This window comes from Puccinia triticina, chromosome 12A (assembly GCF_026914185.1).
Source record: "Puccinia triticina chromosome 12A, complete sequence".
In the NCBI taxonomy this organism is placed as follows: domain Eukaryota; kingdom Fungi; phylum Basidiomycota; class Pucciniomycetes; order Pucciniales; family Pucciniaceae; genus Puccinia; species Puccinia triticina.
In genome coordinates this window covers 1,277,920-1,291,463 of record NC_070569.1, presented here as the reverse complement: position 1 = coordinate 1,291,463, position 13,544 = coordinate 1,277,920, and positions in this window count along the sequence as shown.

Genomic DNA, 13,544 nt, shown 5'->3' with positions numbered 1-13,544 from the left:
GTCCAGAGGGCTTCAGCTCCTGATGACCGGTTGACCGTTCATCAAGAGCTGAACTCCTCTCAATGACCGGTCAACTGGTCATGAGGACACAACCTCTCGATGACCTGTTGACTGGTCATCGAGAGGTGAAGCGGTTGACTGGCCATCGAAGAGGACACACCCTCTCGATGACCGGTCAACCAGACTCCCAAGGTTATGTCCTCTTTGATGACCGGTTGACCAATCATCAAGAGGGTCTGTCCTCTTCAATGACCGGTTGGCCGGTCATCAAGAGGGTGTGTCCTCTTCGATGACCAGTTGAACCGGTGATCATTGAGAGGTGAAGTCCTCTGGATGGCCGGTCAGAACGGTCATCCAGAGGTTGTGTCTGGATGGCCGGTCCAACCGGTCATCCAGAGGTTGTGTCCTCTTCGATGATTGGTTGACCAGTCTTCAAGAGGTTGTGTCCTTCTTGATGACCAGATGATTGGTCATCGAGAGGTGCAGCTTGATGACTGGGGGGTGAGTACATATGTAGTCACCGATATATCACCCGGAAATAGAGGTCCTGACCTCTATTTCCAAAATGGCGGGGGTGATATTTTTTTGGTGATGTGGGGTAATGCATTTTACAATATCATTGGCAGCCCCAAACACCAAATAAACAGGTGTGATACCCCGGGCGCCCCCCGTTATAAATTGCCCAATTTATCATATTACATCGCGCGGCCAAACGGGGCCTTAATGAAGATAATTCTCAAGAAAAGCTTGTAAATCATCAAGTGGCGCTGATGGATTCAACCTACAATACTAGCAAAAATGACATTCCCCTGCTTCATATCATTGGCCAGTGTGCCTCAAACTGCTCATTTTCAATTGCCTTTTGTTTTATGGCTCATAAAGACACTGATGGCTATTTATGGGCAGTCAGCAGCCTGAAGAAGCATATCTGGCAACCCCAACACCTCCCAAGAGTCTTCATCAACAATTGCAACAGTGCCTTATGTGGCACATTGGCCAAAGTTTTCCCTGATACACCGGCCAATCTGTGTACTAATTGGCACCTGAACAAGAACATCACTACCAATTTTAAAAAATAATTCCTGGCCCCTCAAGCAGAGAAGCCTCATTCAGCTAAGTTGTGAGCCTGTGTCTCTATAGTGACAGCAGGACACAAGGAAAATGGGTGGGCACTTCAGGTTTGGCTTTCTGGGACAAGAAATACAAACTGAAGTAGAGAGAGAAAGAGAGGAAGAGAGGAAGAAAAAGGAGATGATCTGAAGGTGGTCTATCTACTCAACAAGTGAGGATCCTCAAAGTCAACTTGAATGACCTGGAAACATTGTAAGGACAGCTGTGCCAGACCATAGAGTCCAACAACCTCCACACGCACCAAGGGAACGGTGGGAGGACACAGAATAGTAAACTAATCTGCTCTGATTTTTAGACAAGTCTAGGTTTAACAGAGTAACATTTGATCTTGTTTGGGTTTAGGAAAAGATAAAAGAAGAGAAGCAATCAAGAGACACAGATTTTCACTGTGAGATAAGCAAGGTTCAGTGAAAGAGTATACTTACTTTCCATATCCTAGGTGCCTGTGAAAGTAGGTGTACTGATCCTCTGAGTGGTGATCCTGGGTTATCTGAAGGTGTAGTTCTTATCCTCATGATGCAACTTGCAAGTGGGATCTTGAATTCAAAAAAAAAACATTTTGCTCATGTAATTACATGTTTAAATGTGGTTGGTGCACCTGGTAGCGCTTACACATCACTGCTGCGCATGCGCGCCACATCTCAAGAACTCTATGAAGGAGTAGAGTTATTGAAAATTGGTAAGTTGTAACTAAGGTTAAAATTTCATGGCAAAATAGAACCTGAATTCAAATCAAATTTAAACCTTGATTTAAAGAAGATATAGGGGAATTTGGATTTAAAGAAGTTAAAGAGGAAGACTTTAGGCAAGCTGTGCTGGCTCTAAGGATGACAGAAATCCTTGAAATAAAATTAAAAAGAATGTTTATTCTTGAAATATTTGAAATCTGTGGGAAATAGTTTCAGAATTGGAGTTTTTGCAGATAGTTGAAGTAAACATCTGCAGGAAAGGTTCTGAGATCCTGTATTGATATATTTTCCTTTCAATCTCATCATTGTAATCTATGATGTTGCTTTCAAGTTTATCTATCAGTTCATCAAATTGAGCAATCTGAGAATAACTTGTCATCCCCAAATCAGATTGGGAGAAAATTTCCTTGTTTTTGGAAGTAAGGCCTGAAACCATCAAGATTTTTTCACAGAATTCTTTGATCTTCTCAACTTTCTGTTTGTATGTGAGATCTTTGTAATCATGAGCAAATCCATCAAATCCGTCATCCAAGTACTTGATCATACTTTCCAGACCTTCAAGCAACTGAATACTGGATGTCAGCAAAGTTAATCTCTCCTTGAGTAATCACCCTGAAAAACCTGAGGGGACTAGGTGGTAGGTAACGTGAAGCTAACTCCTGCCTTAACTCCAACCATACACTTATTGAAAAGTGGTAGAACCCCCTGATGATGACAAAGGGGCCATTGTTATTCAAGGGGAGCAATGCTGGAGTACCACTGGAATTTCAGCATATTTTACTGAATGTCACCTGACACCTATTCACATCAATTTTTTCATGGTGAATGGTCCTTTTTCAAGCTCAAGAAAATCAATAAAATAATTCTCTTCAATAAATTCAGCAAGATGACAAGCAGAAATCCTTTCTTTTGAATACAATTCAAAATCCCCATCAAACTGGAATGAATTAATTAATGATTGGATGTGTGTTTTGATTGGAATGAATGCTGCAATGTTCTGATTGGATGAAGATGACTCTGACATATCTGTTGACTTCAATTCTTCCAACTTATCAAAGAGAACATCACTTTCCAGCACTCCATACCATGATACAAAATTCCACCAGGCATGATCAGAAGATTTTCCCTTCACAAGCTTCTTGATGTATTTTAATTTTGCATATCTAAGATTTCTCCCCTCAAGAACCTTTTGGGAGAACATATTTTTTGGGAAGAGTAGAAATCAGTAAGTTTTGCTGGATTAAAAATTAGCAGCAATACATTGATTTCTATCTCACCTTCAAAGAAGCTCCTGAAATGTGATAAAGCATATATTTCTGGGGAATTGTGTCCATAAATTGCTGAATCATGAAGGGAATCATGTTTGGATTTATACCTTGAATACATACAGGTGGTAGCAATTTTTATGGTATCTGTCTTCTCATAAAACTGCTTCAAAATTGGTGTAGATATAATTTCTTGCTTTTACATATAGTTGAATATGGGGCTGTTGATTTTTACAATTCCTCTTTTACAATGTAAGGACATTGTAAAATGATAACATTGCAAAATTACACATTATCCACAAAACAAATAATTTTACAAAATTGCTCACAATTGAGGGCATTGCAAAACCAGAGAATGTAAAAACTAATTTGTAGATTTGCACATGATCCCTTTTTATGTACAAATTTACCATGTCATTCTTACCACGCCCAGACATTGCAAAATCTGACATTGCAATGGTGCACCAGAGAGGCAAAACAATTAATTTTGCAAATTAATTGCTTTACCAAGTGGGGCCCATTGTAAAAAAAGTAATGTAAAATTACATATCCCTCCGCAGGCGGGCAATTTTGCATTGCCTTGCAAAAAAAGGCCCTATGGCCAAGAAAAAAATCAAAACAAAGCAAAACCGCCACGTATCAGAGGGAGAACAATAGTGAAATCAGATGACTTAAAAAGAAGCCCAAGTAAAAAGCAAGGAGGCAGAGGAGAAATGATGGGGAGAAGAAAGCACAATAAATCAAAACAGGCGAATCAAACACCTGTGGTACCCCTCGAGGACCTGCGCAACCCTACTCTTGTCGGTCTCGCCGCCAATGGCCCACCTGCACCTTTTCGAGGTGCAGGTTGGCTCGCCATTTGATGAGGTTGATCCTCCTTGCCAATCACCGATTGTGCTGGTTGGCTGGCCGATTGAGCATGTTGATTTTTCCGGGTCACCGCATACTTTTCTTTCTTGATGTTCCAGTGAGATTTCCAGTTGGCAGCCGCGCGTGCCGTAATGCGCTCCCAATCCGAATCGTTTAACGGGGCAGACACAAAGTTCAACCGGTTTGCTTCAGCAGCCTCCTTCCTAGGTCGTCCTCGCTTCCCGGTCGGTTTATTTGCAGCTGTGGATTTCTGCATTGGTTGATTATCTGAGGCACGGTCACAAGCTGGGTGTTTGGGTCCGGTGTCATGATCACTGTGGTCCGGATGGGAAGGGTCGCCAATCTGAGCAGTCTGAACAACCGGGCGGACCTTTGGAGGGCGGCCACGCCGGGCTGGGAGCTTTTCAGTGGGGTTGATCATTGGTGCACGAGATTCCACTTCTTCGGATTGAGGTTTCGGCTTGGTAGAAACCGGCTGAGCCTTCTTCAGACAAAGAAGGATCTTGATTGGTTTGCTTGGTGGACTCAAAGGATCGCCTGGAGCATCATGTTGCTCACCATCTTCACTGGAATCTTCTCCAGTTTCTTCGCCGCTAACCTCAGTGGAATCTTCGCTGGAATTGTCAGAGCTGGAATGTTGGGAATCAGATGAATAGTCCGAGATTTTCTCCTTCAGGTTCTTGGTAGATTTGTTTCTGATGATTGCCGGTTCGGCTGGTTTCAAAGAGTCCACGGTAGCTTCACCATCGTAAGATATTTTCAACAGGCTCTTCATGTGTGTGAAAGGAAAACCCAAGGAGATTGTGGGGTTATCGCGGCGGATCCTCTCAATACTTTGGTCAACAAAAGTAGCTTCATTGTCTGTCCACTCTCGCGAGTAAAGAAGCCAGCTGGTATTTGGGTGAGCTCCACTGATCTTTCCGGGGACGGTGTCGACCATCTGAGCGTAGCCGGCATTCACACAGTCATTGTGTAGCCAAATCCCGGTAACTCCTCAAACGGTTCGCAGTACCTTTCCCCAATAGTGACCATCTCCCCAATATCCTCGCGACATGAGTGTGTATACCTCCCCCGATATGGTGAGCTTGAAAGGCCAATTCATCTCACCCATGAATTCAACCTGTTTCTGTTCATCGATGATTGTTGCCGAGTCGATTTGAAAGTAAAGGTGAGGGGGTGATTTGCCATCGGGGAATGAGATGATTGATGTTTGTTCTAGGAAGTTGCTGGGGGAGGGATTGTCTTCACACTCCAAAGGCTTACTTCGACGGGGTTTTTTGGATCGCTCGGCACCACAACTCTAGCATTGTAGACCGGAAGTTCCAGCCAGTCCAGAAGTTGACCACCGGGTGATCAGAAGCCCAGCGTCGGCGCAGTTGATCGCATTGGCTTCAAACATAGAGTTAGTGACCTTTAGGGCCACCAAGCGGCGATCTCCTCGGGGATGATCGATTGGCTTCTTGTGAATCTTCCGGGGGCAAGAGAATTCTCGAGTTTCTTGAATGGAAAACAGACTCTTGAGGACCTCCGACGAGTTCGTTTTTGGATCCAAGATGATTTCCATGAAGAAATCGCACGATGCAAAGGAACCCGGGATGAAGGAGTCAGGATGGAGGCTCCTAGCCGCTTCGAATAGTTTGTTTGATCCACGAGTGAGGATCGATTTGAGATTCTTGTTCTGGATGAGCTCATTGGTGGTCCGGGAAGTAAAATGGGAGACAAGAGTGTGGAATAGACTGGTATTTTTCCCGCCGGGGCTTTGGAGCCAAAGAGGGCTGTAGATTGCATAAAGGGAGTCCAACGCAGCCGCCAACCAACATCGATTCCGTGTTAGCGAATCCTTTGAGGCAGCGTACGACATGAGGGTTGTGTGCATCGCCCTGTTGATGTTAAGAGATTTTGGGGGCCTGCCGAGCTTTACTCGTTTGGTTGGATGATCGACAAGGGCTTGGGTGGTGTCTGGAGGGCGCCCATTGTTCATTGCGGCCCTCTGCCGCTTGGTAGGTTTGATCCAACCAATTGAGTGGGCGATGTCTTGCTGGTTCTTTGGCTTGATCCCATACCGGATGGGGATGCCACGCATAGTGAGCTCGTGGTCCTTCTCCAAATCTTTGACAAATGCAAAGAGCTCGGCAAAACCTGGAATCAAAGCCTTCTTTCCAGAACTGATCAATCAATCAAGTCAGCGTTTTTTTTATCTCCAAACCAGATTTAAGATGAAAAGACAAGGAACCGAACCTACCTGAACATGTAGTAGACTCGGTGCATGCTCTCCTGAGCATTAGTAGAACTTGGGAGCTGATCATTGCCGTTAGGACAGTCCTCGAGCATCTTGCGGCGGCTGGGGAAAAGCATCGATTCGACATCGGCCATAGTCCACCAGTCAAGCCAAGCCTTGACCTTGGGGAATCTGCGCCGCATCTCATCGATTCTCTTGTTGTGGGTTGGCCCACCTTTTTCACATGGCTGCAGCAGGGCGAGACACTTGGCTTCAAATAAAGCCTAAAGTGAGATTAAATGTAAGCTAGTGTTGACGTCTCAAATAAGAAAACAAACCAGAACTAACCTGCTCATCAGGCATGATGACCGCCCGGTTCCGCTTGACCCTTGTCACTGATTGTCGGAAGTGCTCGCGGCATCCCTTCAGTTTCTTCATGGCTTCCTCACGTTTGGTTTTGCCAAAAACATCCATGTACGCCGCCACAAATCCAGATTGTTGAGCTTTGGAGAAATCCACAACACTTCGCGCCATGTTCTCGCGCTCGCTTTGCAGGAGTGAGGGGATGAGGAATTGGCGGAAAAGGACAGAGAAGTGGACTTTGTAGTACGATTCACTCAGCCCACGTATCCAGCTGAGCTGGACGGGAATCCATCGAGAAATTTCGTCGCAGTACATGGAGGTTGTGAGCAGATAACCTGTGGCAAAGAAGCGGTAAGTGACGTCCGAGATCAAGCCGCCCGAGTACAGATTGTTGTTGTCTTCGCGACGATCCAGAAGCCTCTGAGACATCCACTCAGTCTGGAAGGTGATGTGTTCATGTCCTGCGTTGCACGCAATCGATATGGTTTCCATGCCGTTCCTGTCAAATTAGATCATTAGATTGTAAAGTTAGCAAATTTAAATGTAGACAAATCGATTCAAAAATAAAATTACTCAACAGCTGCCATTGTAAAAGGTCGTGCATGAACCTATCACTACTATCATTAACACCCTTCCCTGAACCAAAATCGATCTGCTGAAGTATCTGACGACGAAGGTGACAAAGCCGGTCCGAGTGGCCGAGGGATTCATGGATGTTAACAACACTGTCACTTGGCTCGCCAGGCCCACCGGCTTTACCAATCTATATTTTGATCGGAAAATATTTTAAAGGTCAGCTTATCTGGGTGAAATGAAATTGGAGGGAGGGGGAGCTGGGCAGAAACAAAAAAATCAAACCTTGAGCTGGAGCGCGGATGCCTTAGGATTTTTTTTGACAGTTTCAACTAGATCCTTCTTTGCCAAGGGGTCTGGTTTCTTCGACGATGGCCACCGATGATTGTGATTACCTCGGTGTCGGAGGAGACCCCATCCAGTTTTCTTGTGGATATCGAATCAACATTGAGTTCCCGAGCAGCTTTGCCAGCGGATCTTCCCTGGGCATCGACCTGCAAGCCCTTTGCATGAGGGGTTACTGAAATGAAGAAAAAAGTTTGCATTCAGTCCTGATGTTGTAATGAATGAGAGGGAACTAAGGACTTACGTGCTGAGAAGCTCTTCAATTTTACCGTGTCCAGTTGGCGGGGGGCCAGCATAATCACAACCATTCTCATCGCATTGTAAAACACCACGGCAGTAATATCGCGTGACTTGCCACTCGTCGGACTTGGTGTCGTTGCTGGATCTCTTGGTGAACCCAACCGATCCAAAATTCACAATCTCGGTACCGGCGGTGAGGACAAAAGTGGTAGATCCATTCGGGTAAAGCGGATACCCCTGCCTGTCTAACCGGCAACCATGATCAATAAAAGTATTGAAGACTTCATCCATGGCGGTAGGGTACTGCCAGTTTGGCTTGTCTTCAGGTTCGGTAGGATTTGGCTTTTCAATTTCAGGGTGGGCGGAGGTTTTGGAAGTCTGTGTGTTTCCGGAATTGGGAATGGATATTGCGGGGGTCTTCACTATTTTGGGCGCCGATATCGTGGGGGTAGCAGATAATGTCGGATGATTGAGAGGAGGAGTGGGAGGAGGGTTGCGGGCGGTGTTTTTCTTTTTGCGGGCCATGGCCGCCGTATCAAAGGATATGTATTAAAGAATAAGCAAGGTTATAGCTTATCAGGTATTAGGCGTGCAGATTATTGGAATATATCAGGATTGATGTCTATTAACGTATCAGGAGCTCTATTAAGGTTGTTGATACCTGTGGGAAAGTCCGAAAAAAAGTGATCAATCAGGCTGACAAAGAAACCTAGAATCTCTCGACTGACCAGCTGGAAGATGGTTGTGTCAAGCCCTAACCTAGGCCGTCACTGTGGAGATATAAGCTATCTAGGGGGGTGAGATAAGCTTCCCAGAGCTTGGATGGGCTGCAAGTCTGAGAGGTTGTAAGCTAAGGTATTGTAATACTAATTGTTTGGTAGGTTATGTACAGGTTTACATGCACTGTAACATGCAATGTAACAGCGCAGACCGTAAAAGTAAAGATTACAGGTCACCCGGGTGTGAATTACAAAATGTAATTTACATCCTGTGAGCTTACATTGCGCGGTTGGGACGACATAAATTGTAAAACTAATTAAATGCATGTATTTTTGCATTTTTACAATGCCCCCGCTTTACAATGGGGTAGCATTGTAAAACACAGTTTGTAAAAATCATTCACCCCGTTGAATATTTCAACTATATTGTTTTGGAGATTTATTGAAATGTTGTGATTAGAATGAAGATTTGTTTTATTGCCAGTTTTGAAAGAATTGATCTGGTGGAACAGATCAATCAATTTTTCAACCTGAAATTTCAAAACATCAGACCATATTTGTTCTTCTGAATCTGTAACCAATACAGTGCCTTTAGGTTTTTCTTTGTGGGATCCAGTGACTTCTTCCATTTCAATGTCAACAGTGATTTTATTTGTGTTTTTCAATTTGTGTATTTTAAAAATCACTTGTTCTTGAATAAGGGTGCTGAATGATTCCAATTTTTCAAGAATTTCTACCAAATCACCTTTGCCTTCAACACCTGACTGATCCACTTTGTTCATACTCTCAAATAAATAAGATCTTGTTTTGGCCAAGCTTCTCTTCATGGAAATGAAGTCATGCCCAAAAGAATTTTCTGGCCCATGGAATTGAGTTCAAGTTTGAAAATGAATGTGGAATGTTACAATAAGCAATAAGCAACAGATCATGGGTGAGTAACTTTGTCACTGACATGAGGAGAGTATTTTGACTTACTGAATTCTGGAAAAATGCTTCCTCTTTTATAAAGCGAATCCGCAGATTCCATGTAGTCCATCAGATTGTCTTTGTTGGTTTTAGGAAATGAAAACTTTGGATCATGTGCTTTATCATTAATTTCAGCCAGTGAATCAAAAATTCCAATCTCTTTGCCTGTGTCACCATGGTTTGCTTTTTTTATTATTATAAAGATGATGTTAATCAAGGTCAGTTCATCTTCAATTTTGGGAAAGGTGAAATGTATCTAATTACCAAATATGTATCCCACGGATTGAATTACATGGTGCAACAGGAAGATAATCAAAAATAAAACTTGATGGTAACCAACAAAATGGTTCATTGTTGGGTGAAATTAGAGCGGATTGGTGTTGGTGGAACCAGCAGAAAATGTATGTGATCAAAATTAATGCTATACAGTGAATGTGTATCTTTTTGGTATTATAATTGCGATGATCCCTCATAAAAATACCTAGCCACTCTTTATGCAGCAAAATTTCACTTCCAGCGTGTTTGGTAAGACATTCAGATTTGCAAAATGTGTGGCTGTGTAAAACTTTACCTCGTTGGAACCATTGTATCATTGTACAATATGGATCAGAAACAGCACTTCAGATAGAGTACAAATGGTACTTCTCTTTTCAAGATGTCTTCAGTGTTGCAGTGGACGGCCGAGGAATCAGAAGTTGCAGATGGAGATACTTATGCCATGCAGCTGAAGCCGCAAAAATAACACTCAGCTGATTGGTATAACCAAGGGGTGTTCATGTTGCTCACTGCAAGTTGCAGATTTTAATTGCAGCTTGACCAGCACTACCAACCTTACCTGATATCCAGTAGGGGATACTTGGTAAAATATGAGGGATATCCAGTATACATCATTTTATGTTCTGTAAAGTGTTTTCAAATGTCTGGAAACTTTCTGTAAATTCTCTGTAACTTTTCTGTAACTTTTCTGTAACTGTTGTTCAAATGAGAAGTGCCCCTGTAATAATTCTGTAAGTCACAGAAAACTTACAGAAATCACACAGCAAGTGTCAGCCTGTATGTAACTAACCGTGTCTGAGAGGGTTGTTACTATCAAGATGATGGTGTAAGATGCCAAGGATGGGCCAATGGGTTCGTGGTAAGACCTGGAAAAGGTTTCACTCTATCAGTAATCTTGACTGAGAGGCTTGCTCAATTAAGGCGCATCCAGATCAACACAGGGTGTTAATAGGCATCCAAGGAATAACTCAACTTGGGTTCGTGGTTTTACCTACAGAAAGGTAAGGGTAATCAAGAGTTGAGAGTATTCCTGAATTGAATGATGGTTGAGAATGAAAGCACTGTTTAACTATAGTATGGGTTAAACTTTGCTGTAATAATATTCTGAGGGATAAACAGTCCTGAGGGGCGTGTTTATATAGAGGGGAAAGAGCAGGAGGGAATATGAGGCGCTTGGAGGCGCTTCAGGACCAGGGGGGAACTGGAAGCGCTCAAGGGAAGCAGATCCTCACGAGGATCAACATTGGAAATGATCAGGGCATTGTAATGATCAGTACTGATCCTGGATCAGTAGCTGTGCACACTAGCTGATCATAACCAATCATTGATTCCATTCAGTGCTCTTTGAATTGGATTACATCATGTATTGTTTATGTAATTATATCATAAACAATATATTATGTAAATGGGGACTGAGGCTTAACAGGGGATAAATGAGTGATACCTGTCTTGGGGTATTTCACGTGTACAGTAATATTACAATGTATTGTAATCTTACTGTTGCACGTAACTTAACTCTCATAACAACAGTACATTATGGTAACTGTATTTAACTATGGTTATCTGTAATGTAATGTATAACAGGAGTACATTCTTAAGCTTGTATCAAATGATATACATATGTAATAAAGGTGTAAAAAGGAATGTACTATATGTAATGTGAACAATTGCAGGTACTTGGTACGTGTAAGGTACTGTGACATGTACTCTGTGGCTGACAGCAAGTTACAGAAAATTTACAGAAACCATGAAACAATTTACAGAACAAAAAAAACTATATTGGATATCCCTTGGACCATCCGCACCTGGCACTAAGTTAGTCCGGATTAGGGCACTTAGTTCGACCCCGCAATTGCATTGGGTTGGATCAACCGGGAATCAACTTGACCCAGAGCTTGGTTTGGAGCTAGTGGGGTATAAATCTAGCCCCCACTAGTCCTTGGACTACCCTCTAAAATGAATATGCATCATGCTCAATGGCATGAAATCTATGTGTTTAGGTGCCAAACACATACCATACAGGCACCTAATCACATAATCTCCGACAGCCTTGGACCTCCCAATCTACACCAATGTGGTTGGCCACTTGGATTAGCTTACTCCAACCGTAATCCAAGCTAGATAGTCCAGACTAACTTAGCAACGGATGTGGATGCTCTTATATTTTACCAAGTATCCCCTGCTGGATATCAGGTAACGTTGGTAGTGCAGGGGATTGTGAGACCGCCCAGAATTGACATGAAAGATTCTTGGCACAACAAGTTTCTTGTTTGCCAAGAATTTGAGGTGTGGATGAGTCTATGAGACCCTAACTTGACACAAGTCCCCCCTGGTGGGAGGCTTGCTGAGGCTGGCCACAAAGCAGCCCCTCCCGCAGGGAGGGACTTGTGCACAAAGTCAAAAATTTGGCTGAGAAAGAAATCATGCATGGCTGGAGGAAAAATACTTAGCATAACCCAGCCTCCCCCTCAGCTCCTGTGGACCTGTCCCAGCGCCAAAATAGAACCTCAGCTTTCAAATGGTGCTGGTCTCACTTCCTCAATCCCAACCGTTTTCCTTGTACTAATCTTTTAAAAATACAAAAACACAAAGAAATGTAAACCAAGGAATTACAACCATCATGCCTTGTGGATATTGGATTCACAAGCCTGCAGATATGTGCAGATCCTACACCTGTAGCCACTCAATTGTTGCAGATAGGATATTCAATTGTGCATATTATCAGAAAATCCAACATTGGATCTTCAGAGCAAAGGAATATCCTTCAGGATTCCTTTGACCTTCAAAACAGGTTCCTTCAATCAGTTTTGGAGTTTATGCCTCAAAAACTTGGGCAAGGGTGCGCATCAGTACTGCTGAGAGAACTGTCTACTCAGATTTCTCTGTAAATGTGCTGTTGAGTTTTAAATTATGTTTTTGTGTTTTTAGGGCTGAAAATCCTTCCCTTGTCTGCCAGCTTTCAGACATTATGCATAAGCCTCTCCTACGGAGAGCCCTCCAGGCGGGCTCCCCCGGACCCTCCGTTTGAGAGGCTTAGAGCATCTCCACCGCGCGGGACTATCTGAGGGACTAAAGCCTCAGCTCGCGCGACTGCGGCGCACTTATAGTCCCCCGCCCAAGGACTCTTTCACACAGCAAGGTCCTAAAACTTAAAAGTAGCACCTCAACTTTGTGAAAGGCTGTACCCCTGATTCCCCCTACTTCACCACCGGATTGTGACCACAATAGCCAAAGGTTGCAACCAACATGGAGAACAAGGAGATCGAACAAGGCACAATCAGCATGGTTATTGACCCCAACGTACTGCAGATACTAATCCGACAAAGGCATCTAGTGGCAAGGTTCAGATCAACAATCAATGCAGCTCTTCAAGTCATGCCATTGCTGCTTGATGACAATGAATCCTGTGAGGACGTGGATTTTTCTTCACACGGCGGATCAAAACCAGGCAAACAGCCCAACCGTCCCCACAACTTTGAAGGAGCCTACCAGAGGCTTGTGGGCCATTACTTTTGTGCACAGCCTTTCTACAATGAAATAGTATTCCGGCGACGTTTTTGAATGGGAAAGCCCCTCTTCTTGAAGATTGCAGAGGCTGTTGAAAATTTTGATCTTTACTTTAAGCTCAGGGCCGACGCGTTGGGAAAACCTTGGGTGAGGCCCCTTGTCAAGATAACTGCGGCTTTGCAAATGCTTGCGTACGGAGCCGCTGCTGACTTCAACAAAAAATACTTACAGCTTTCAGAGTCCACATCTCAAGAGTGTATGGACAGATTTTGCAACGATATTGTTGCTATCTACTCGGCGGAATATCTTCAAAACCCAACAACTGCCAACTTGGAGCAACTCCTCTCCAAAGGTGCCAACCGAGGCTTCCCAGGCATGCTTG